This window comes from Littorina saxatilis, linkage group LG2, assembly GCF_037325665.1.
Source record: "Littorina saxatilis isolate snail1 linkage group LG2, US_GU_Lsax_2.0, whole genome shotgun sequence".
Lineage (NCBI taxonomy): Eukaryota > Metazoa > Mollusca > Gastropoda > Littorinimorpha > Littorinidae > Littorina > Littorina saxatilis.
The window spans coordinates 69778993-69805331 of record NC_090246.1 but is presented as its reverse complement, the minus strand read 5'-3'; the positions used below and the strand labels follow the sequence as shown (position 1 = coordinate 69805331).

Genomic DNA, 26339 nt, shown 5'->3' with positions numbered 1-26339 from the left:
CAGAGAGGAGGAAGAAGAGAGGGGGAGAAACAGAGAGGAGGGAGAGGAAAGGGGGAGAAACAGAGAGGAGGGAGAGGAGAGGGGGAGAAACAGAGATGAAGGAGAGGAGAGGGGGAGAAACAGAGAGGAGGAAGAGGAGAGGGGGAGAAACAGAGAGGAGGGAGAGGAGAGGGGAGAAACAGAGAGGAGGGAGAGGAGAGGGGGAGAAACAGTGAGGAGGGAGAGGAGATGGGGAGAAACAGAGAGGAGGGAGAGGAGAGGGGGAGAAACAGTGAGGAGGGAGAGGAGATGGGGAGAAACAGAGAGGAGGGAGATGAGAGGGGGAGAAACAGTGAGGAAGGAGAAGAGAGGGGGAGAAACAGAGAGGAGGAAGAGGAGAGGGGGAGAAACAGAGAGGAGGGAGAGGAGATGGGGAGAAACAGAGAGGAGGGAGAGGAGAGGGGGAGAAACAGTGAGGAGGAAGAGGAGAGGGGGAGAAACAGAGAGGAGGAAGAGGAGAGGGGGAGAAACAGAGAGGAGGAAGAGGAGAGGGGGAGAAACAGAGAGGAGGAAGAGGAGAGGGGGAGAAACAGAGAGGAGGGAGAGGAGATGGGGAGAAACAGAGAGGAGGGAGAGGAGAGGGGGAGAAACAGTGAGGAAGGAGAGGAGAGGGGGAGAAACAGAGAGGAGGAAGAGGAGAGGGGGAGAAACAGAGAGGAGGGAGAGGAGATGGGGAGAAACAGAGAGGAGGGAGAGGAGAGGGGGAGAAACAGAGAGGAGGGAGAGGAGAGGGGGAGAAACAGAGAGGAGGAAGAAGAGAGGGGGAGAAACAGAGAGGAGGGAGAGGAGAGGGGAGAAACAGAGAGGAGGGAGAGGAGAGGGGGAGAAACAGTGAGGAGGGAGAAGAGAGGGGGAGAAACAGTGAGGAGGGAGAGGAGAGGGGGAGAAACAGTGAGGAGGGAGAGGAGATGGGGAGAAACAGAGAGGAGGGAAAGTGAGAGGAGGGAGAGGAGAGGGGGAGAAACAGAGAGAGGAAGAAGAGAGAAGGAAGGGGGAAAATGAAGAAGGAAAGGAGAGTAGGAGAAGGAGAGGTGGGGGAGGAGGACGAGTGAGGGGTTAACAAGTCGCGTAAGGCGAAAATACAACATTTAGTCAAGCTGTCGAACTCACAGAATGAAACTGAACGCAATGCAATTTTTCAGCAAGACCGTATACTCGTAGCATCGTCAGTCCACCGCTCGTGGCAAAGGCAGTGAAATTGACAAGAAGAGCGGGGTAGTAGTTGCGCTGAGAAGGATAGCACGCTTTTCTGTACCTCTCTTCGTTTTAACTTTCTGAGCGTGTTTTTAATCCAAACATATCATATCTATATGCTTTTGGAATCAGGAACCGACAAGGAATAAGATGAAAGTGTTTTTAAATTGATTTCAAAAATTTAATTTTGATCATAATTTTTATATTTTTAATTTTCAGAGCTTGTTTTTAATCCAAATATAACATATTTATATGTTTTTGGAATCAGAAAATGATGAAGAATAAGATGAACGTAAATTTGGATCGTTTTATAAATTTTCAGATTTTTAATGACCAAAGTCATTAATTAATTTTTAAGCCACCAAGCTGAAATGCAATACCGAAGTCCGGCCTTCGTCGAAGATTGCTTGGCCAAAATGTCAATCAATTTGATTGAAAAATGAGGGTGTGACAGTGCCGCCTCAACTTTTACAAAAAGCCGGATATGACGTCATCAAAGGTATTTATCGAAAAAAAGAAAAAAACGTCCGGGGATATCATTCCCATAAACTCTCAAGTAAAATGTCATAAAGATCGGTCCAGTAGTTTGGTCTGAATCGCTCTACACACACACACGCACAGACACACACACATACACCACGACCCTCGTCTCGACCCCCCCCCCCCCCCCCCCCCCCCCCCCGCGGGTTATGGGGAAGAATTTACCCGATGTTCCCCAGCATGTCGTAAGAGGCGACTAACGGATTCTGTTTCTCCTTTTACCCTTGTTAAGTGTTTCTTGTATAGAATATAGTCAATGTTTGTAAAGATTTTAGTCAAGCAGTATGTAAGAAATGTGAAGTCCTTTGTACTGGAAACTTGCATTCTCCCAGTAAGGTAATATATTGTACTACGTTGCAAGCCCCTTGAGCAATTGTTTGATTAGTGCTTTTGTGAACAAGAAACAATTAACAAGTGGCTCTATCCCATCTCCCCCCCTTTCCCCGTCGCGATATAACCTTCGTGGTTGAAAACGACGTTAAACACCAAATAAAGAAAGAAAGAAAGAAAGTCTCGATTCCCCCTCTATGTTAAAACATTTAGTCAAAACTTGACTAAATGTAAAAATGGGGAAGGACAAGTAGGATCCAAGAGGAAACGGAAGCGATAGGGGCGGGGAATTGGGATGTAGTTGAGCAAAAGGAAACGCCTTAATATACGATTTTACAGTTGCAGATTACGATTTTCGAGTAATATCACGATCAAGACCAACACTACAACAAGGAACTTCTTAATCGTCGTCGCTGGATCCTTTTCTTCATGGTCCGATGACTTGGTTTCATTTTCTTCGCGGGTTGCTTGCAAACCTTCCTCAGTTGGGAGTTAAGGCCCCCCCCCCAAAAAAGTTGTATGTTTTTGGTAACATGGCTACAAAAAATAGGGTAGGTAGGTTGGGATTTTGTTTTTGTTTTGTTTTTTTGTCAGGGTAGAAAATAACTATACAGTGACGCAAAGAGACTGGACTTACTATACAAAGAGAAAAACAACACATTACAAAACAAATGAGACAAAAAGGATGCGGGGTTATCCCCCTTGTGTCGTCTGCCGTCTGTTACTTTCGTTTTGACGCCTTTTTTTAGCTTTTTTTTTTTTTACAAATGCAATAAAAAAAAAGTCTAGGGTCGGCGGGAAAAAACTAGGTAGGGTCGGATGACCAGAAACATACAACTTTTTTTTTGGCCTAACGGTTGCAGACCAGAATGTTCGAGTTATATTGCGACCAAGACCAAAACTACAACATGCAAAGTACTTCCGCACCATCATCACTACTGAATCCTTTTTCCTCAGGGTTCGATGATCTGGTTTCAGTTCCATGGCTGGTTGCAAACCGTCCTCAGTTGGGATTTTACAGGCCAGTATGGCTTATAAGAACATATATGGCCAGCAAAACCCCCAATGAGGCGGTAGTATCTCGGAGAGCCAAGGAAATTTGATGCAAAATACAAACTAAATCAGCAGTAGTTTCGGTCAGCCTACTTTACTCTTGCATTAGAGCAGTCAGTTGTAGTTTCTGCCAAATGGTTTGCAATACGTCACAACCCAAAATCTCGTTGATCCTCGTGAGACGAGCTGCAAGTTGAAGCTCCAATGATACTTCCTACTTTTACTTGTTAGTAATTTTGCTTTTTCTAGATATCCAGCATCACTAGCCTCATTCGGCCGTCTCTAATGTACAGGTTTAGCTCAGAATATACTCTAAAGACACGCTGTACTACTCGTTGTATACTGTCCTCAGACGTTGTGATTTCAACCACCATGTGAAAAGTTCAGTGGCAGCTGCATTTACGTTAGCCTCGCAATCGTTGTCTGATCTGCCAAGCGCAACGGGCATGACTTGTGTGCGCTGTTGTCACAGGGAAATGTAATCCAGGCTACACAAGCTGACACTGCTCAGATCTTTAAAGCTGTTGGACCATTTAGACTATTTAACAAAAAATCATATATATTCAGGCAATGTACATACAGTTCAAGCTGACATTGTTCAGATCTTTGAAACTGTGTGAACGTTGAAATCTTTCACACACACAAAACAAAAAATCCCAAATAACTACAAGTATCTAGCCATAATTTTTGAGTATGTGCTGTTGTCACCCGAAGTGTTAATCCAGGCTATACACAAGCTGACACGGCTCAGACATTAAAAGCATCTCGGTAGAGCCTTCGACAATTAAAAAACAAACATAATCAACTATTAATAGTTTTAGTGAATGTGCTGTTGTGGAAATGAGTTGTAAGCTTGACAATATACAAGCTCACCAAGCTCAGAACTTTAAAGCTATTGAAATTCATGACAATTGTTAATGCATCCATAGTGTTTACATGTAGGGGGGAGGGATGATGGGTGAGTATTGGGATACGTAGGTGCGTTTGGGGGTTACGGGGAAATGATGATGGTGCGATGATAGGTGGTATTGATTAATGTGCTACGAAGGCATGAGTCGCAGAAGTTAAGAATACTAAAAATCTGGAAAACTTGCCAGGAGGCTAAGTGGAAAGGGGGTTTGCCAGTTTTACTCTTTGCTTAATCCTGAATGATTTGAAATTCAGGAAATCATCTTTTGATTGAGGAATTCCTCGTTTTCCTCATTGGAGTTATGCCACGTCAGTATACATTATTTGCCGACATGAATATGACGGGCAAATCTGACGAGCAAATTTCTCGATGAAGAGAGATCATAGGGAATGTAATCTCGAGTGATGCTACGTCATTGTTCATTGACATAAATCTGACAAGCATGTTTCTATGAAGAGAAATGTTGCAAGCATCAGAGGAAAGGTCATCTCGACCTTCAGCAAAATCCAACAAGCTGCACAATGTTAAAGAACGTGTGCTGAGGAGCATTTTACACCAGAGAAACATTCGCAGCCATAAGGGTCTTGTTGCTTTCAAGTGATGGCGGTTTGCTGTCTAGTTTTGGTTCTTTTTTCAGCAAGTGTTGAAGAATTCGATTATAATTAGAGCTTAGGCCAAAGTGACAAACCGTTTGAATAATCCTTTCCCGACATTTTGTGATAAATTACCAGGGATTGCTAGGTTTTATGACTATTATTGCTTCATCTGCTAGAATTAAAGGTATTGTAATGGCTATGCATTCATCGGTCCCCTTGGAAATTCTAAGTTGGTGTTCCAAACCGTCATAATTTTTGCACATGAATTAACACTCGTGACTTATTCAAACATGAACTGTGCATATGTTTTGTCTTAATTGTGTTTCTTTGTGTGTGTATGTATGGGAGGGGGGGTGGTTGGTACGATTACTCCAAGCTAAAAATCGGGTTCCATTATCTTCGAGCATTTACAAACAGCATTCTGGATGGGTAGAATAGCCTAAATAGATCAGTCTTACGATGGTTCCTGCTTTCTGATGCTGTGTATTGGACCATCAGTTCGTTGTCGTGCTCTCGTGGCGTATGATGACACTGGACATTCGACGACAAGCAGATGATAGGCTTGGTCCCTGCACACAGAAGTTGCAATCGAATATAAATACTTGTATTGTTTGTAAGTCATTAATGGGACACAATATCAAATACCAATACTTAAAATTGTGTTCAAGTTTGCAAAACACTTTAAATTTACCAAAGGTGGAGAGATTTTGACTTTATTTTGTGATACTATACTCTAATGTTTTGGGTTCAGGGGAGGTGTGAAATGTTGTACACACACATTAGCACAACCTTTATCCCTGTCATTCCCCCTACATGTGTATGTGTGTGTGTGTGTGTGTGTGTGTGTGTGTGTGTGTGTGTGTGTGTGTGTGTGTGTGTGTGTGTGTGTGTGTGTGTGTGTGTGTATGTATGTGTGTGTGTGTGTGTGTGTGTGTACATGTGCGAGCGTGCGTGAGGAAGAGGGTATAAATTTATATATATGCATCCATTGAAACGGTTCAATTGGTCTATACAATACCTTTTTCTAAGTCCCCCCCCCCCCTCCATCCCCTCCTTTGTCTCTTCCCTTCCGCAAATACCATCTGTCTTTCCTACGCTAAAACCATCCTTTCTGATTTTTTATTCAACCCGCACATAAAGCATTTCACAGATCAAATGCTGTGCATGGGCCAAGGCAAAAGGGTGCAAACATGTAACGTTTCAAGGCAAAAAGGCGCAGGAGCCGAACTGAATATCCTTTATCGATTTTTGTCCAGAAAGTCGAATTGCATCACAAACATGTTTCATTCTCAAAGTGGAAAGGGTGAGAAGGTCAGTGAACAAGCAAGACTCAGAGAGAGGTGGGTGGGTGCGAATTAATTCAATGCATGGTTAAGATTGAGGTGCACTAGCCGAAATTGAATTGGACTAACACATATTGAATTGGCCTTTTAAGTACAGTTGATTCTATGGTTGTTCTTCCGTCTCCTCTTTTCACATTTGTCACCCCATCCCCCCCTCCCCATCGCACCCCCCCCCTCCCTGCACACACACACACACACGCACACACACACAGAAACACGCGCGACAGCAACAGCGCACAGGTGACAATCGAACAAATACTAGACTTTTATTATATTACAGAGACTCAATGGGGGAGATGCAACAAGTATATATATTAGAACTCGCTCCTGTCAGTCTATGATGAAGTGAAGCAGCAATGAACAAAACTCAGCTGTTTCTCTCTCTGTTATCACTCGACATGCAAGCAAATTGAAATGACACCAAGAAGAAAGAGACTGCAACAGCTTGGAGACTCAGTATTGCTCATCAATTTGCTGTCAGCCACCGTGTCAGACACCCCCACTGTCCTCCTTACACCCCCCTTCCCCGTCACACACACACACACACACACACACACACACACACACACACACACACACACACACACACACACACACACACACACAATACCGAGAAGAACAATCTGTTTGGCGTGCAGAGATCACAAAGACTGATATTAATACACAAAATTGTCAGACCCCCTCCCCTTTGCCCCTCAAAAATCCTATTTGACGTGCAAAGAACACAAAGAGCTCAATAACCAAAATTGGCAAGTGCACACCTTCACGCATGACGGCGAGAACTGATAAAAAAAAATAGCTACACCTGTTACTACCTGACACGTATCTTATACCTACAGGAAAGGTCAGGCCACGTTCAACATCCCATAGGGGCCACAGGGTCCAGGAGGACTTTTAACTTTAACCAACGAAATCAAATCAAACGGAACAAAAATAGTGTTGCACTGATACGACCGTCGATCTAACAGTTGAACGGGTGGGAAAAAGTTCGGCGAAAGGTAACTGGGTTTTGGGGACGGGGAACGGGTTTCTTCGAGGCCACACATATTTTCATGTATCTTTTAGTGTTGCTTTTTTAATGGGAACTGGAAAGAGTAGCCAAGAAGTGAAAAAGACAAAATTGAAATAGTAAACCAAAGTAAAGAAGATTGTGAAGAAGACAAAATTGAAATAGTAAACCAAAGTAAAGAAGATTGTGAAGAAGACAAAATTGAAATTGTAAACCAAAGAAAAGAAGATTGTGAAGAAGACAAAATTGAAATTGTAAACCAAAGTAAAGAAGATTGTGAAGAAGAACTTTGATTACTCCGTTTTTCAACTATTGTAATTATAATGCAGCAACGAACGTATAAGTACGTAAGAACAAACAAACAAGCAAAATAATTATCAATGGAACAATGAATTTTTTGCCAAGTTGTTTGGACAAAGGAGTTGGTGCGGGTGTGACAAAAGCTGTATACACGCTCATACCTCTCTTGTGTGACAACAATCACACTTTGGGTCACGCTGACAAAACCACCTTCACAAAGGCAACCGCGTAATAATAACCTTGAATCGTACGACACAACACTGAACACGGAAACTTACGCCAAAGAGCGAGAGAGAGAGAGAGAGAGAGAGAGAGAGAGAGAGAGAGAGAGAGAGAGAGAGAGAGAGAGAGAGAGAGACAGAGACAGAGAGAGACAGAGAGAGACAGACAGATCCAGAGACAGAGAGAGACAGAGAGAGAGACAGAGAGAGAGAGACATAGAGAGAGACAGACAGTCAGGCAGGCTAGAATACATACTATCAGTGAGACAGAATTATCCCAACTCAAAACTGAAGTGTGTCTTTGCAAAAGTTTTAAAGCTGTTCAATAAAGCAATCTTGCAGTGTTATTGCCTATTCACTTTCAGATCAAATAAAACGCAAAAAATAAGACTTACTTTTTTTTTCCTCTGGTGACAAAACACATTAATTTTGCTCTCCTTGCAAACGATCCATTTCCATATTTCAAAAGCGTGTGACTGGGTTTTTTTGTGGTTTTTGTTGTTGTTTTTTTGGTCCTCCACTCTTTTTTGCTTCCCTTTCTTTCTTTCTTTCTTTCTTTCTTTCTTTCCTCGCTTACCTTTTGCCTTAAAGAGAGGCCGATGTTTTTGAAAGTCAAATCATTTACATTTTGTTCTTTCCATCTGACTTTCCTGGGGTACTTTAAACAAACTCAAACTCGCAAAAACAGTCTTGTCACATGTTTTTGTTTGAGTCATTAAAACGATAAAACGACACTCGTGAATTGAAAATGCGCAGAATATAAACTATGTAAAACAGAGCGACAAGATGCCGGTAGCCAAAATATTCACTGTCTGCCTGACTTGACAAAGACGATAAATAACTGAGCAGGAAGATTCAAGCACGTGATTTTACGGTGACTGTGACCTTGACTGTGACCTTTTTTTTTTAGTACGTGTACTGCTGGGACATACACAGAAGCAAGCAAACTGTAATGTCTGAAGAGAATAGACATTACATAGTATAGACGATAGAAAGCAGTGTGATTTTTGTTAGCTGCAAAGATGTCGTTCGATACATGTAAGATTAAATGCGTTTTTGTTCAAAGCATGGGGGGATTACTCACACAACTTTTTTTCTTTATTATTTATTTATAGGGAGAGGTTAACCGGCGGATATGTCGCCAAAATGGTGACGGAAAACAATTGAAACGGGCCTGACGTTTTGAAAAGACTCTTCCCCCTTTCTCTCCCTCTCTATTTTTTCTGCCCACCTACACCCCCCCCCCCCCCTCTCCAACTATATACACAGCCAAACTTACACCGGCAAAACTACTTAGATTGAACGCAATTCCCTCAAAAACGTGCCCCGAACATTAATGATCGCATGCACTGCTCAGTGCTGTACTTTAAACGATGATATTCCAACATTGTGGGCTCAATGCGATTTACAGGAGTAAAGCGCGATTATTTATTAGACGCGACAAACAGGCTTGACACGAAGTTTAAAAACACAAGAGGACATTCCACGCATAATGTAATGCAGTCGTGACACACGCATTAAAAAAAAAAAATCTCAAAGGACGTAAACGCGCTCGAATACTTGAATGTAGGTCTACTCTTGATCCCGATAAGACGTTTTCCTCTGCTCTACAAAAACAAGGGGGTTGTAATTGCTTGGCTTTGATAAGCATTCTTCCTGTACTCTTCAAAATCACGGGGTAGTAAAATGTGAGACACACATTCTGTTGCACAGTGCAGAAACATTTATATATATATATATACCGTAAAATCCCTAGCAAACGCCCACCCTCCACTTTGGGTCAAAAGTTGTACAGAAGGGTCACTACCTAGCAAACGCCCACCCCGGTTTTTGGGGTGTTTTTTTTTCGGAAGGGAAACGGACACATTCCACCTCGCGTCCTTCCCCAGTTGAGAGTACCAGACAATGTGCGTTTGTATGCATCCACAAATGGATGGATGACGAGGAAGACCATCCTGACCTGGATTCAGCGTGTTCTTAGGCCAGCAGACGAGCGTCGCCTCCTTCTTCTGGACTGCTACAGCGCTCACAAGATCCAGCCGGAAGTCAGAGAAGCGCTTGCCGCACAGCAAGTTGACTTGGTCTTTGTGCCTGCAGGCAGCACAGCTTTAACCCAGCCAGTCGATGTCGGTTTCGCCAAACCTTTTCAAGATGGCATCAGAGACTGCTGGGTTGAGTGGACTGAGAGAAGCAAGACCACCGACAGCTGCTGGCAACCTCAAGCAGCCTAGAAGGCAAGACGTCATCAACTGGGTCAGCAGAGCGTGGGAGAACATACGACCTGAAACGATCGTTACGTCCTTTCTCAGGTGCGCAATTTCAAACGCCATGGACGGTTCCCAAGATGATGAAATACTTGAGTGGTTTTCAGATGAAATCGGCACTAACCTGCATCGCGATCATGGCAATGGAGATGCTCCAGAAGAAGCTGAGAGTGGAGACGACAGTGAAGACGATGATGTTGACTTCGAAGGACTAGAATGAGCCCATGATCATCAACCATACCAGATCTCCAAACAAGAAACTGTGTTTGTGCTGACGTTATTCTGAGAATTAGAACAATCAAGGTCACTTGTGTTCTTTTTTTCTTTTTCTTTTTTTTTCTATCACAGATCGTTGATCTTTATTAGTGTAAACAAACGGTGTGTTTATTTTTCATTAGAATTGCATAAATCACATGGTTGTATAACTTTTTTTTATCGTGAAAATGTGATGACACTTTATCTTGCAAAGGGGTGTATACCTAGCAAACGCCCACCCCCTACTTTTACCCGAAATCTGTGCGGAGGGGGGGGGGGGCGTTTGCTAGGGATTATACGGTATATATATATACACATTCTTACGTTATGTGCTCGTCCCCAAAAAATCTGAAGAGATGTAATCTTTGCAGCTGAAAGAAGAATGCTTTGAATCTAAAATAAAAATCAATATATTTCTATAGCCTCTGGCAAACATTTGTTCAAATCTTCATTGGATTAGAAATTTGCCAAGGCTTTAATTTCATCCCGCACCAAAAGTTGGCCGATTATTTCGATCGTCATCGGTGTAAAAACATGGAAATAAAGCGGGGATGGGGGTGGAGGCGGATTATAACAGTCTTAGTACCGATTCCAAAGTCTAAAAAAAACACCAAGTTTTATGAAATTCATGTTTACAGTTATTTATTTCCATTAAAACCACTTGAATTGCATAAGCGGTAACTTTAATGTTCTTGAGTTAATTGATTAGAATGGCGTCACTTGTAACATCCGCCAGACTCTTGAAAACTGCTGCAGACGTTCTTCCTGCCCGCATCGTCAGCAAAATCGTTTTCCTGAAATATCGAAACTCGGCGATTTTGCTTTCCACAGTAATGAGAAATAGACAAAGGAGCTCAACTTTTTCTTTTTCTATCCTTTTTTTTTGTTGTTGTTGGGGGGGGGGGGGGGGGGGTTTTGCTTTTTTAGTTTGCCCTTTTTCTTTGTGTCTGCCGCTACTGATGTCTCGATGGATGGTTGTTACGCGAAAAGTCACCAATATCAACGCAGACGAAGCAGAGACCCAGCCACTGGCTACTTTCACCTTTCCCCTGTGCGCGACTGAGAGGAACAAAAACTAATACTGATACGTAGACGTGTTCCTTGTTCTGCGGGTGTTATTTTTTTGTTTGCCCTGCAGAACAGACAAAGCACAAAACGCGGCGAAACAGGGAGATTGGTTACGCCGGTTTTCGCACCTTGCACTTTTTATCTTTAAGCGTATTTCATTTTACTCAGCAGCCTAGGCTAGGCACGAAATATGACAAACGGTCTGCTAAATGTTTCGTTAGAAAGTGTATCCGCCAACAGAACCTAGGTCGGTGTAACAATGGTCTTAGGAACCTAGGTCGATGTAACAATGGTCTAGGTGGTAAAACTGGGGTAAAACGTCAACAACGTAGCCTTACGTTTCGTGACTAATTATCTGCTATATATATATATATACAACACTCACACAGTGACTCAGTGAGGCATTCAAAATAACAACTTATAATATTCATCTGTCTGGTTTTGAAAAGTGACACATCTTGGTTGACTTTAAAGTTCAAATCTGAGAAAACTGAGCAAGGTGACGGAGTACAACTTCAATGTTGCCGAGTGCATTTCGGTCAGTAATTGTCTTGGAAACCGTGCCTGCCAGTAATCCAGGCGATTTTTAAGAACGGAGAGAGTTTATCTAGCACCAGAGCACGGACTTAACGAGGGTGGTAAAAGTTGAGACGGCATCGTGATGGAAGACTTTAAAGAGAGATTTCATGGAACCGTTCCTCGTGGCATTGTAAACATGGCTGAACAGGCCTTCGGGGTGTACTTTTTTGTCTCAGCAATGGTGTAAGCTAGTATATGTTTCTGTTTTATTTCCGTATCAGTGTTCGTACTCTTTGGAAACTCAATGATAATGCAAACGTCTGTTGAACAAAATGTAGAAACATTGACATTACATCTCTCTGTCAAAATGAAATTCAAACTGACAAGCATTATAACATTATGAAATAAGAATTCCAGTCCGAAACTTGTCGCAATACTGAGTTTTGTGCAGTCAATTTACAGTTTTCTTCTCGATATGCAGATTATTGTGTGAATAGTTTTGTGTTGTGTTCGCCGTTGAAAGTCACGGTTAACGTAAATGCGCATTTAAGGTAAATGGACAGGTAAAGGCAGTTTTAGCATGCAATCAAAAATCTCCGAGACCAGAAACACTTTTGAACTGGGTCCTTTCAGTCTAAATAATTAAGAACTACGGACAAATAGCAATAAAGTTGCGAATGGATCGACCACAGATGTTGATATATCGTGTGTTTCCCTTGAACATTTGTTCATACTGAGTTACCAGATTCATTTGTCACTGATGCAGAAGCAGGATACGACAGTCAGTGCAAACAAGTTTCAAAATGACAGCTTGTTGCCCTGGCCTCTGTATATTGTGTTACATAGAATCATCGTATCCTGTGTTTTTTGTACGGGCTACACGAAACACCGCTATATAGCCTTGCCGGCTGTATCCTGATACAAGGGCAAACGTAGCGACTGATACGGTCACGGATTTGACACTGACTGGCGGGGAAACTGTACACTGATGGAAAGGACGATAAAACACGAAAATACACTTTGATTTTAGATGCTGTTTGATAAATAATGTAGGCCGTAACAAAGGGAAAATCATATACGGATGCAGAGGATAACTGTAACACGGAAAAACGCTTTGAGTTTAGAAGCTGCTGGGGGAATATTGTAGACAACAAAGGGAGAATGATATTTTGATGCACAAGATATATGACCCACGAAAATACATGAGCACAAATCCGAATCAAATAGACTGCTAACTACGTTTCAAACTCCAGAATAAAAAATAACTGATATTGCCTGCCACAGGATATTTGAACCCGTGACCGCCCAAATTGCCGACTTCGCTTGCAGGCGCTTTACCGACTGAGCTATCAGGGCATACAGAATTCAAGGGTAACAAATAATGAATTTGACTTCTAATGTTACACACGTGAGTTCTCGAGCATTAACAGATTCGACGTGTCGGTTTCCGAGTTTCTCCCTTCATATTTGTGTACTGGCGATCTCAGTCAGGCTGTTCGAGGTAAGTTAGGTAGATAACTGACCATATGCTGCCGTTCACTTCAAGTCGCAGTATCAGTTTGGAAAGCAAACTCAAGCAGCAATAATTTCAAGTCAAGTGTGGCCAACATTATGTTGGCAGTCCAGCTCCGAAATGCATTGACCAACCGCCGAAAGGCGCTGACGTCATTTCATAAAAGGATTTCCCTACCTAGAATTCAAAACGGTTTTGGAGATTTTAAAGATTTTGTTCGGGACGACTGACGACGCTCCATGGCGGCCGGTTTATCATAAAGAGGGAAGCAAGCGGATTAACACGCCACGGGCGTCAACAGAGCCAATGAAGGGGGATACAAACTTGTAGATCATAAACCTGTGGAACTGTTTAATTGATTCCACCCCCATTCTCTCCCGCACTCACTGACGCCATTAAAAACAGAATTGAATTATATCGGAAGAACTTCAAGTTGAAACTGAGCTAATGGGTCGTTAAACACCAAATAAAGAAAGAAAGCTAATGGGCCGTACCAGTCGGTGTCAGCTTTCAAGCTTCAAGCAACAAGCCGTCGACCGCTGAATACAAGGCGGAAAACGCCGTGGCTAAACGTTGCAAGGGAAGAAATACTGAACTGAACATACAAATAAAACAAAATCAACACGAACTTTGCCTGAACCCCACGTGAAGGGGTACGGTGGAATGAAGTTGTGGCCTCAGTAATCGTGCATGCGTGCAGCCATACTTTTAGACAACCTGCCGCGGCAATATGCCCTGGCACTGACGACGGTGCTAAAAATAGAATATATCGGCGGGAAATCCCGGCCCCGGGCTAACCCGACCCCAAAATGTGACGCGAGGTAATGCCTGGCAAAGGCACTGGAATCGATAATCTGAAAGTTTTTAATGTTTGTATTTTGTGATGGTTTTACCACTTTCCTTGGACTCTAGGCGCAATGAAGTCGTGAAAAACATACCAATGACCGTCAGTACCTGGTGGCGGGAAAGGGCGGAGGGAGAGGGGGTGGGGTCGGGAGAGTGAAATCGCAGTTGCCGCCGGGTACGGGTGGGTCGTCGGTACTCGGAGGAGCACTGATCAGTTAGTTCTAATTAACTTCTTCAACTTTAACACCACCTACTTCAGTTTAGTCAGACTACCTGACTTGAAAAACCCGGCTCAGTTGGTGACTGTCACAGTAGAACACGTACAGTAGTTCAAATATAACGCTAGTGATAAATTTAGCCTAGATATCTGAGCAGTTCGTCGCGACAGTTTAAAAAGCATCAATCGCATTGGTGTCAATATAAAGATTCTTTGGCCCTACTTGTTCGCTGTTCTCAAACCCGGGAACATGCCCCTAATGATTTTACCGTGAGGGTGTTTACTTATCATCATTGTTCGCTGTTTGTGTTTTGTTCAAGGCGGCACAGCGGCTCTTCCCGTAAAAACGGTACCGGTGTAACACAAAATTTTTACTCCACGAAAAATGTACTCCGGAGTAAATACTTCGTACGAAATTCTTACTCCGAGTACACTTTTCGTACGAGAAAAGAACTCGCCAACCGGGCACGAAAAAATTACTCCCTCCACGAAATTTTTACTCCCCATTTATTTCACTTCCAGTAAAAATCTCGTACGCAAAAATGGGATGCGGGCGAAGGGATAATGCCAATAAGTGATCTCGCGCACACGAATGTCGCGCTACCCTCCTTCCACACCTTCCACCACCAAGACTAACAGGGGACAAGGGAGTACAAATTTCGTACACCTGGCATGGGAAGTTAAATTGCTCGTGTTGGGGTGAAGTAATTCATTCGTTATTTATTCGTCAGGGGAGTAACATTTTTGTACGAAATGTTTACTCGGAACTCACCTGTCCTGGGGAGTAATTTTCTCGTGCAATGGGGGAGTGCTTTTTTCGTAAAGGGAGTAACATTTTCGTACGAAATCTTTACTCCGGAGTAAAAAATCTCGTGGGAGTAATTTTCTCGTGTTACACCGGTACTGCTGCTACGATTGACTACGAGTCACAGATAATGTGCCCGTCTAGGCTAGGTTTTTATATGATTTATCAAATAAGTCGAAATTGTGTGAACCTGATTCTGGTGCCTCTGAGAGAAGCCTTTACCTGACGTGACCTGATCTTGCACAGTGTAATACGCCCTTGCAATGTTAATCGGCACTGAACACCACTTCCTTTTCCTGTGCCGCGCTGGATCCACACTCTGACACACGTGTGTGATATATTATATATATATATGTATAGTTACTTCCCGGTACACTGAAGTGTTTCTTAATTTTAGTATATGTTTAATTGTGTAAGTTGTTCAGCATACATTTCTCAAGTTGAAATAATAAAGTATTATTGTATTGCGGTATTGTAATATATGACTCACTGGCGCCGAAAGTAGCCTACTACGTAAGTTTACAGCCTTCTTCTTCTTCAACAGCCAACAATTAAAAACAAAAGTTATGACTGACTGTGAGACCGGGCCGGCGTGACCGACTGTCACGTTTGTTCGTTTGACTACTCTTAGTCGATCAGGACTCAGTTGAGTCACAACAACGTTATTGCTGACACTTTACTTTTCTATAAAAAGAAAACACACCAGTAACCAGTAACTTTACTTTTCTTTCAAAACGGCAGTCTTTTTTGCTTGTTTGTTTGTTTGTTTGTTTGTTTAACGCCCAGCCGACCACGAAGGGCCATATCAGGGCGGTGCTGCTTTGACATATAACGGGCGCCACACACAAGACAGAAGTCGCAGCACATGTCTCACCCAGTCTAGTCACACTATTCTGACACCGGACCAACCAGTCCTAGCACTAACCCCATAATGCCAGACGCCAGGCGGAGCAGCCACTAGCTAGATTGCCAATTTTAAAGTCTTAGGTATGACGACCCGGGGTTCGAACCCACGACCTCCCGATCACGGGGCAGACGCCTTACCACTATGCCAACCGTGCCGGTTTCAAAACAGTCACGACTGGGGTAATCATGTGCATCTGAAACTGCAGCTAGGCATGAGGAGAAAACCCGAGCAGCGTCAGCTCGCCTAGCTTCTTAATCAGTCAAGACAAATCTTACCTTTCAATATACTGTACATCGCGGGCAGTTAATCTTGCATGACTGATTCTACACTGACACAATCATGCACATCGGTGTCTCCCGTTATTTCACTTTCAAAGAACTCACGATTAACACCAAATGTGGATCTTTAACTTCAGGTCGGAAAAAAATCCCACATCCGGCGTCAAAAAACAACACACACACACACACACACACACACACACACACACACACACACACACACACACACACACACACACGTATACAACCGGCGTAAAAAAAAAAAAATAGGGGGGAAAAATCACCATACAGAGTCTTACCTTTCAATTACACATCACAGCCGGGCAGGACTCCGATAGTTTTATCAAGGTGTCATGATTGCTCACTGGCACTGAATGTGTGGCCATACAACTGATGCCACGACTTATGCATGATTGTTTTTGTGTGTGTTGAGTCAGAGCACAAGATGATCACCCGAAGGGCTAAGCAAGCTGCAACAGCATGTAACAGGTACGTAGCATGGCGTAACAACGTCTATCAGCTCGGCGCGAAGTGAGGTCAGGCACTGGCCATATACTACCTCCCACGCCCTGTAATATAGCCTAGCCCTTGCAGCTACTACAGGCGCATGACTTTCATCACTGGTTTAAGGGACAGTGTTTAAAAAAAATTAAAAAGGAAACACTGATCTGGCCAGGGTTTTTTCTTATGGGAGAAGACCATCCTCTCACTTTGACATACACTGAAAAACACAATTCTGACTACTTCCTGTGTAGAGTATAGGCATGTTTTTTATTAGATAATTTCTTTAAAAGGTACTTGGTTTAAACCGTGTTTATTCAACAATTCATCGGTATTTGTGGCTTTGAAACCATCAATTCATCACACACAAAAGTCCACTGCGCAGAAAGCAGTGCGTCAGACTGTTGACTTTTAGTACGTGTCAAAGTGGGGAGAGGGATGGTCTTTGTGTAAACTCTTGGCAGATCTCAGATGGTGGATCTGATCAGTTCAACTGACTTTTTTTGAACGGACGAATTCGAAGGACTGAGTATGTCCCTTTAACAACGATGATGACGAAGACAGCACATTTGTTTAAACTGCCGATCAGGCGTTTGATATACGTACCACCTCCCATCACATTGGGGGGGGGGGGGGGGTCATTGTATCAGTGCATGTACTCAGTACAGTCCAGACATTCAGCGGTAGGGACCCACTGATGGGGCGGTGGCGCACTGCACCGGTGATTGATTTTGTTAATTACTAAGAAGATCATATGACGAAGACACTCGAATTAACCGTCGGAAAAAATCATGATCACTGAGATCAACTTACACTCCGCTGAAACGTAACCTCACGAACGCGGCCCAAACACGCAGTTTATTACATACACTAACCGTTTACATGTGCCTGTACCCTGAAACTGAAACATGGCGACCCAGACTCGGAACACTGGCGCACGTGGTAAAGTATTTCGTCATACCCACCCGGCGTGACACGCCTAGCACTCAGCGTTGTGATCGTATCACTTTCCAATCTCATTTGTCGAATTGTGGTCTCTCTTTGACTGGAGAAAATTAGTTTGGCGTCAATCCTGTTGACTCAATGTTCATGGTAACTCGCCGGCGTCGCTGAGCAACTTGCGCCGCTTGGCTAACATTGAACAATACAGTGACACACAAATCTGAAAATCCTATCCTGTTTCACACACGAAATGTGTTAGTTTTCCAGCCTTGAAAATGCATTTTAAAAAAACACGGAAGGAAACTCAGTGTCGCCGCCGCGTCGGCTGAAAAAAAATCCCCACCGGCGCTTTCAAGCCGCTTTGCTCACAAAAAAGCTATGACCCAATAAAACATTCTTGGCCATCAGTTCCCCCCCCCCCCTCCCCCCTTAAAGTCAGTTATCGTGGAACTGTTTAGTCTGAAGCCCAACTGACTTCAAGCGACTGGGCGAAACGAGAAGGATGTCACGTTAAAAACACAAATGAAGGATAAGTAGACGGTTTGTACAGCACGCTAAATCAAGAAATCTGCTCAACAATATTAATATTGTTTAACTGAAAAACTGAATTATGTTCCCAGATGTTACGAAGGCAGTTTTTTTTTAAACCCGAGTCACAATTAGCCTATGCTCAGTTTCCGAAAATAAACTGATCAAAGACGAAATCCTATTCACGTGAGAGTTCGACAACTTTACTTTCCAGCTGGAAAAATTACGAAGTTCTCAGTTTAAAACTTGACTGAAACGTGTTAAAACTAACAATAAAATGTTTAAGGATCAGGAAAGTCCCAGTGCGGCAAGGTCATTTTCTCTTGTACGATGCACATTTCCTGACTGACTTTACTACATTGATGAACTTAGCAACTACTTCATTTGGACAGGCATTGTGCAACACACGCGGTCGTCCATTATACTTCCCTTTTGTTACACGATTTATATAGCACAGACAGAACAATGGGACCACGTCACCGAGATTTTTAGCATAAGAAAAGTCACGCCTTTTGGACCAGCCCGACGAAAGTGATGGACGTGTAGGCCCTGCACTGACTAACCCGTGCCACAACAAAGCCCTCGTTGCGTGACAGTAGAACTTTTACTTTTATACGTGGACATTCTGATCAGTAGAACTGAGTCAATTAGATAAAGAACGACGATCGCTGAATGCGAAGTTTCGCAGCTTCAATGTTCTTGACTGACACTCAGACAGACAGACAGACAGAGGCACATGCATACCGTCTCTATCTCGCTCACTCACTCTCTCACTTTATCTTTTGATTTTCATTGCATGACTCGCAAAATTATAAATACTGAAATGGTGAATCTCTGGATGTGAGACACTTGCCTTGCAGTTAAAGAGAGAGAAAGAGAGAGAGAGAGAGAGAGAGAGAGAGAGAGAGAGAGAGAGAGAGAGAGAGAGAGAGAGAGAGACACTGACACTGACACAGGAGAGAGAGAGAAAGAGAGAGAGAGAGAGAGAGAGAGAGAGACTGAGAGAGACTGAGAGAGAGCGAGAGAGTCAGTGCGTGTGTGTGTGTGTCAGTGTGTGTGTGCGCGCGCGTGTGTGTGTATTTATGTGACGGAGGAGTGACAGACAAATAGACAGACACCGAGAAAAGGAGCGTGTAAAACCAGCCTAACCAACGAAATGAACAAAACAAGAGGCCGTCGACAACGCCCCAGAGATAAATTTAGAACCCAGCTCATACATGTATACAAACATGTACACATACATCAGTCATGAAAAAAAGTAAGTTAAAAATGACACGTGTGGTTGTAAAATACTCACAGATCGATCACCGATGGGTTCAGTGCGGTCCCTTGGTCTGACGGATGTCATTATATACTTGAACACACGGAGATTTGTTTTTCCACAGCAAACCAGGATGCGACATACAGACACTGTGTTTCACGGTCCGACTCAGTTCAACACGCTTGTCCGTCTCATTGCATCTGGCAATAGCCGTGCTGTGTCATGCAGCAAACCTGACGTATAGAAAAGACGAATGCGGCAATAAACTGATCATCATTTCCAGTTCACACTCACCCACAGTAACAAAACGCCGGTCACAGTGACGAAACTATACTCATCACACAACCATGACTCCGCTTGCGCCGGTACGGTATCGTACGATTTTCAAGTGCCCCCTCTCCGGCCGCCTAACTTTACCCCTCACCCATTACCCCTTTCCTCTAACAATTATCCTCTCTCTCTCTTTCTCCCCTCTCTCTCTCTCTCTCCAAAAATAATCTTAGTTTTCCCCGCCTGAATTGCGCAAGACCAAACTTTAAAACATTGACTGAGTCTCCAAGCAAACAGGAAACCTCATTCTCAAAACCGGCGAAGCCCCGCCTTTTTTGATAATTTCTGCCAATCAGAAGCGTTGCGGAAAGTGGCGACAGAGTACTCGTAAGAGTGAGTGTACATGCCTCGTATGAATATTCATCAACCTATTCGTGGCGTAATGTTGTGTATGGCGCGCAAGCAGTGCCCACAATTTTGTTCTCTCAAGCTGTATCAGATTTCACTTCACTTCCGTTTTAATCAGTGTATGTTGTGCGTACGTGTTCAATGGCAATGCATTTTTAAAGCAGATCGCACCAGTACTAAACCGCGTTATGATTTGTTTTCTCTCCTCTATTTGTTTACTAACTGTGAGCAGTGAGTTTTCACAAGATGTTATCAAATAAACGGTTGGTTTGTTCTTCACTGTCACGATAAATTATACACAGCTTTAAACCCCGGTCGAACTGATTATTACTCTTGAAGTAAAAGCCACCCGAGTAACAGTGACATATAGTATTCTCAAATAACGAACACCTGAAAAAAGTCAGTGAACTTTAGGTCGAGCACCGTAAAGTATAACTACACTGAAACGGACCGAAGAGCAAAGAAAGAAAGAAAAAAAAAAGCTAATAAACCGAGCCTCATTCAAATCACTGCAATTATTTCTCCACCACTCCCCCCACCCCATCTCTCCCCTCGATCTTGCTCATTCTACCCCCTTGTGTTTACGACGCTATAAAACCTGTCCCTTTTCAAAATAAACGATGTGTTTACGACGCTATAAAACCTGTCCCTTTTCAAAATAAACGATCTCACGGTGCAAATCGGGTTTTGCTTGCTAGCATGCTAAACCGTTAATTCGACAGTTTAAAAAAAATAAGAAAAAAAAGGGTATCATTCTGTCATTGACATTGCGGTTTGCGAGTGCACAGTTTGGTGTATGGATAAAGTTTACACGGCCTGGCACAACTGCTATTCTTTTTCTTCTTCTTTTTATATTTAGTCAAGTTTTGACTAAATATTTTAACGTAGAGGGGGGAATCGAGACGAGGGTCGTGGTGTATGTGTGTGTGTGTGTGTGTGTGTGTGTCTGTCTGTCTGTCTGTCTGTCTGTCTGTGTGTGTGTGTAGAGCGATTCAGACCAAACTACTGGACCGATCTTTATGAAAAACACGCTCAGAAAGTTAAAACAAAGAGAGGTACAGAAAAGCGTGCTATCCTTCTTAGCGCAACTACTACCCCGCTCTTCTTGTCAATTTCACTGCCTTTGCCATGAGCGGTGGACTGACGATGCTACGAGTATACGGTCTTGCTGAAAAATGGCATTGCGTTCAGTTTCATTCTGTGAGTTCGACAGCTACTTGACTAAATATTGTATTTTCGCCTTACGCGACTTGTTCTTCTTCTTGTTTTGTTGGTATTTCCTGTTGCTGATTTTGTTTTAAAATCAGGCCTGATCAAAATGGGGAAAAAACAGAAACAGAGAAAGAAATGGAAACAGAGGAAGAAACAGACAAGTCGCGTAAGGCGAAAATACAATATTTAGTCAAGTAGCTGTCGAACTCACAGAATGAAACTGAACGCAATGCCATTTTACTCGTAGCATCGTCAGGCCACCGCTCATGGCAAAGGCAGTGAAATTGACAAGAAGAGCGGGGTAGTAGTTGCGCTAAGAAGGATAGCACGCTTTTCTGTACCTCTCTTTGTTTTAACTTTCTGAGCGTGTTTTTAATCCAAACATATCATATCTATATGTTTTTGGAATCAGGAACCGACAAGGAATAAGATGAAAGTGTTTTTAAATTGATTTGGACAATTTAATTTTGATAATAATTTTTATATATTTAATTTTGAGAGCTTGTTTTTAATCCGAATATAACATATTTATATGTTTTTGGAATCAGCAAATGATGGAGAATAAGATAAACGTAAATTTGGATCGTTTTATAAATTTTTATTTTTTTTTACAATTTTGCGATTTTTAATGACCAAAGTCATTAATTAATTTTTAAGCCACCACGCTGAAATGCAATACCGAAGTCCGGGCTTCGTCGAAGATTACTTGACCAAAATTTGAACCAATTTGGTTGAAAAATGAGGGCGTGACAGTGCCGCCTCAACTTTCACGAAAAGCCGGATATGACGTCATCAAAGACATTTATAAAAAAAAATGAAAAAAACGTCTGGGGATTTCATACCCAGGAACTCTCATGTCAAATTTCATAAAGATCGGTCCAGTAGTTTAGTCTGAATCGCTCTACACACACACACACACACACACACACACACACACACGCACGCACGCACGCACATACACCACGACCCTCGTTTCGATTCCCCCTCGATGTTAAAATATTTAGTCAAAACTTGACTAAATATAAAAATGAAATAGAAAAAAGACACTCGCTTCATGGCCGTAATCGTTTTTTTAGATAATAGTTTTAAAAAAAGTTTGAGCACCTGTGGTTTGAGTGTGTGATCGGGTATACCTCGGTGCGCTCGCGTACAATCATTGATACTGTGTACTCTAGTTCGGGGTATCATCTCCCCGGTCTTTTGTGAGGTCGAGTGGGTAATATGCTCGTTTTCCGGTTCCTTTAGAGTTCACGCCAACCTTTGAACGGAAACTTTGACCCATTAAAATGGCAGCTGCTCTAAAAACGTAATGCGTTAAAGATTGATCCTAGTGCAATGGCAGAATGGGTGTATAGTAAACACCGTTGGACCATTTTTTTAATTTAATTTTTTTTTAACTGCAATCAGTTCGTTCAACAGTGAATCTGTCTTTTTGTTAAAGCACCTCAACAGTGTGTGCATGAAAAGGCATCGATTTTCTTCTTTTTTTTCGCTCTCCGCAAAACGGGCAGTTTAATATGAGGCCAGTGCAATCAGTTCGTTCAACAGTGAATCTTTCTTTTTGTAGAAAGCACCTCAAGAGTCTTGTGCATAAAAAGGCATCGATTTTCAGTTTTTCGCTCTCCGCAAAATGGGCAGTTTATGAGGTCGATGCAGTGCAAGAGTTGAATAACAACAACAGTGTAGATCTGTAGCTCTTGGGGGCATTATTGGCGAGGTTTCAGTGGGTGACAAAAATCATTGAAATTGTCAAACAAACGTCTTGGTTTTTAAAAAATGTTTATTAATGGATGTCTTGACAACTGAATTCCACCCACCTATCCCACCACTGAGCAAAAAAACCCCACGTATTTCTTTGTTTCTTTCTTAGTTTCTTTCTCTTTGTTTTCCCCTTTTGTTGTTCTTTTTTGACGTGCTCTGCGCTTTAATTCCCCAATGATCGGGCCCAGTTTTATGTCGTTGCCTACCATCTGAGCTTGATTAAAACTTCCAGCAGTGAAAGAGCGGAGATATAAGTGCGGTTTCTCAATGCTAAGTGTAGTTACTCTCTCTCTCTCTCTCTCTCTCTCTCTCTCTCTCTCTCTCTCTCTCTCTCTCTCTCTCTCTCTCTCTCTCTCTCTCTCTCTCTCTCTCTCTCTCTCTCTCTCTTTCTTTAATTGGAAAAGACACAACCAGTTCATTACGGCAATCAAGATACATGTAGGCTAACTGAGTCAGCACCCCCCGCGGGTTAGGGGGGGAGAATTTACCCGATGCTCCCCAGCATGTCGTAAGAGGCGACTAACGGTTCTGTTTCTCCTTTTACCCTTGTTAAGTGTTTCTTGTATTGAATATAGTCAATGTTTGTAAAGATTTTAGTCAAGCAGTAGGGCCTATGTAAGAAATGTTAAGTCCTTTGTACTGGAAACTTGCATTCTCCCAGTAAGGTCATATATTGTACTACGTTGCAAGCCCCTGGAGCAAATTTTTGATTAGTGCTTTTGTGAACAAGAAACAATTAACAAATGGCTCTATCCCATCTCCCCCCTTTCCCCTATCCCATCTCCCCCCTTTCCCCGTCGCGATATAACCTTGAATGGTTGAAAACGACGTTAAACACCAAATAAAGAAAGAAAGAACTGAGTCAGCAAATCTGTCTTGTCATTATAATTATACAGCCATGCTACCATAAACCCACGCTGTGCAGCCGCTACACTGAAATTTCGCAACACTGAACTGACGCACGAGGCAGGTTTCACACAAGCACGTGCATCAAAAAGCGGCTGACTTGAATGAATATAAAACCTTGTTAGAATACAACGAAAGAGTTGTTTACAGGCTGTATTCAAGAGCCATGAACATTTTGGTCTGCTGCACTTGTTGAATTGAGTACATTTTTCTTAGATCAGATTGTCTGCTTGGAGTCAGTGCCGTGTTTGTTCGTTTGTCTCGGCCTCTCGGTACTCTCTCTCTCTCTCTCTCTCTCTCTCTCTCTCTCTCTCTCTCTCTCTCTCTCTCTCTCTCTCTCTCTCTCTCTCTCTCTCTCTCTCTCTCTCTCTTTCCCGACGCCCCCCCCCCACCCCCCTCATCTCAAAATTACTGGATACGAAATCTAATAAAAAGAACTCATTTAGATCAAGTAAAAAAACACCCCAACATGCGCACCGCACCAGAGAATAAATCACAGTTTTCTGCCTCCAAAAAAGAAAGAAAAAAAAGAACGAGAACTGACAACGAACACAGAACAAACCACACAGAACAGTTAATTAGACATTAAACAGCGCAACAGCACCCGGCCGCTGACTTCATCTACGCCACAACGAGGGATCGCAAGTCGGGGACTGAAGCGGACGGAGGGGGTCGGGGGAGGAGGTGGCTCATTGTTAGATGGTGTGGGATCCAGACACCTCCAGGATGCACCACACTGCAGTGTGCATGCAACAATTAAACGACCGGAAAGCAACACTTTGGGACTAAATGGCATGCCAGGCAATGAATAGAGAACACTGAATGTAATACCAAGCAGGGCCAGGGCCGTAATTAAGCTGCTCTCTGTGTATACCGGGTTTTTGGTGTAACCACAGGAGCTTGTATTAGTGAACAATAGTAGTAATACCATAGTAAGGCCTGGCGCTCACCTATGTAATAGGTTACTTCCATCGACCGGCGCCGCTTTGATACAAGCTCCTGTGGTGTAATCATGAACCTCGATCTTCTCCCTCCCCCAGCTCTCTCACTCCATCTCATCTTTTCATCCATTTCAGTTGGTTTCCTATGGTTTTTCAACTTTTAACAGAAAAGTACACGTAAGACCTACTATCCTTTGCATTCACATTATTTAAATATTTACTATTTTAACAGCATAACCGATCCCCTACTCCTTCTTCGTTTGTAGATTAACATCCCGAGGAAAAAAAAAACATTGTACTGTGTTAATCTTCATCTATTAACATTTCACTTTCATCTTTACCATAACAGAAAGCCAAATAATTTCTAAAGCTCATGTTGTGAATAGTGTCAGATTGTTCAACAGCAACCTCTACAAGTAAAAGCAGTCATGGCCCAACAACTTGGCAAGGGAAATTTGAACGAGATACGTTTATTGTTAGAAATCTTTTTGCAGGTTGTGATAGGCCATACCGCTACAATGTGCTTTATGGTTCCCTCGGTTTAACTGAATGAACATTTAATGAAGTATTCGCAATTTGACTGGGTGTTCTAAATAAAAATTCTATTCAATATTCACGGTTTAGTTTAGCCATGTCTCTGGTTTAGCGTGTCTAATAGCCTGCAACTTTCATGACTTACAATCGGTTTCTTGTTTGTTCTTTCTCCCCAGTGATTCTGGCTTTCATGGCTTACAATTTCTTCCCCCAGTGATTCTGGCTTTCATGGCTTACAATTTCTTCCCCCAGTGATTCTGGCATATCAATGTATATCCAGTACAAAGTAAGTGACACAATCAGGTCTGTAGCAAACAACGTCTGGGGATGTTATGCCACGGTACTATCTTTAAACTCACAAACACACACACACACACACACACACACACACACACACACACACACACACTCAACCACCCCTCTCTCCCCACCCCCACACACTCAGTGATCATGAACACTAACACCAATAAACAGTGAGCACTAACCTGTTTTCAAGCCACCATCGTCGATCCTGCATTACCAAGTGTAGTTCGATTTCCCGTACCCCACAGCGGAACTGGCCTTGGCACACACACAAACTGTCCCATTGTATGGTCACAGGTTTCCCCCGCTTGCGGCCCTCAGCCATCATCCTCCACTCCTGGTCACAGAGTCCAAGAGGCTGCGGTCTCTGGAGAGGACTTTTGCCAACTGACCCCGAAACCAAGATTCAACTCCGTTTTTATCTGCTCCCTGACGTCATACGTCGAGTCGCAGAGGAAAAAAGAGACGAAATTTCCTTGTCCCTTACTTCAGTTGGTATTGTGTGAATCACAAAAGTTTCCCTGTGCGACTGTTTCCTCTTCCTCTCTGTCGCAGCGCGCTCTGT

At 42.9% G+C, this 26339-nt stretch overlaps 1 long non-coding RNA gene across 1 annotated transcript; it reads right to left on the bottom strand.

The window, feature by feature from the left end:
- Nucleotides 1-2165: 2165 nt before the first annotated feature.
- Nucleotides 2166-26339, bottom strand: LOC138959610 (uncharacterized). The gene is made up of 3 exons (XR_011453756.1): nt 25957-26339; nt 19476-19672; nt 2166-5231 (listed from the first exon to the last, which is right to left on the bottom strand). It is a non-coding gene; the product is annotated as an uncharacterized lncRNA (long non-coding RNA).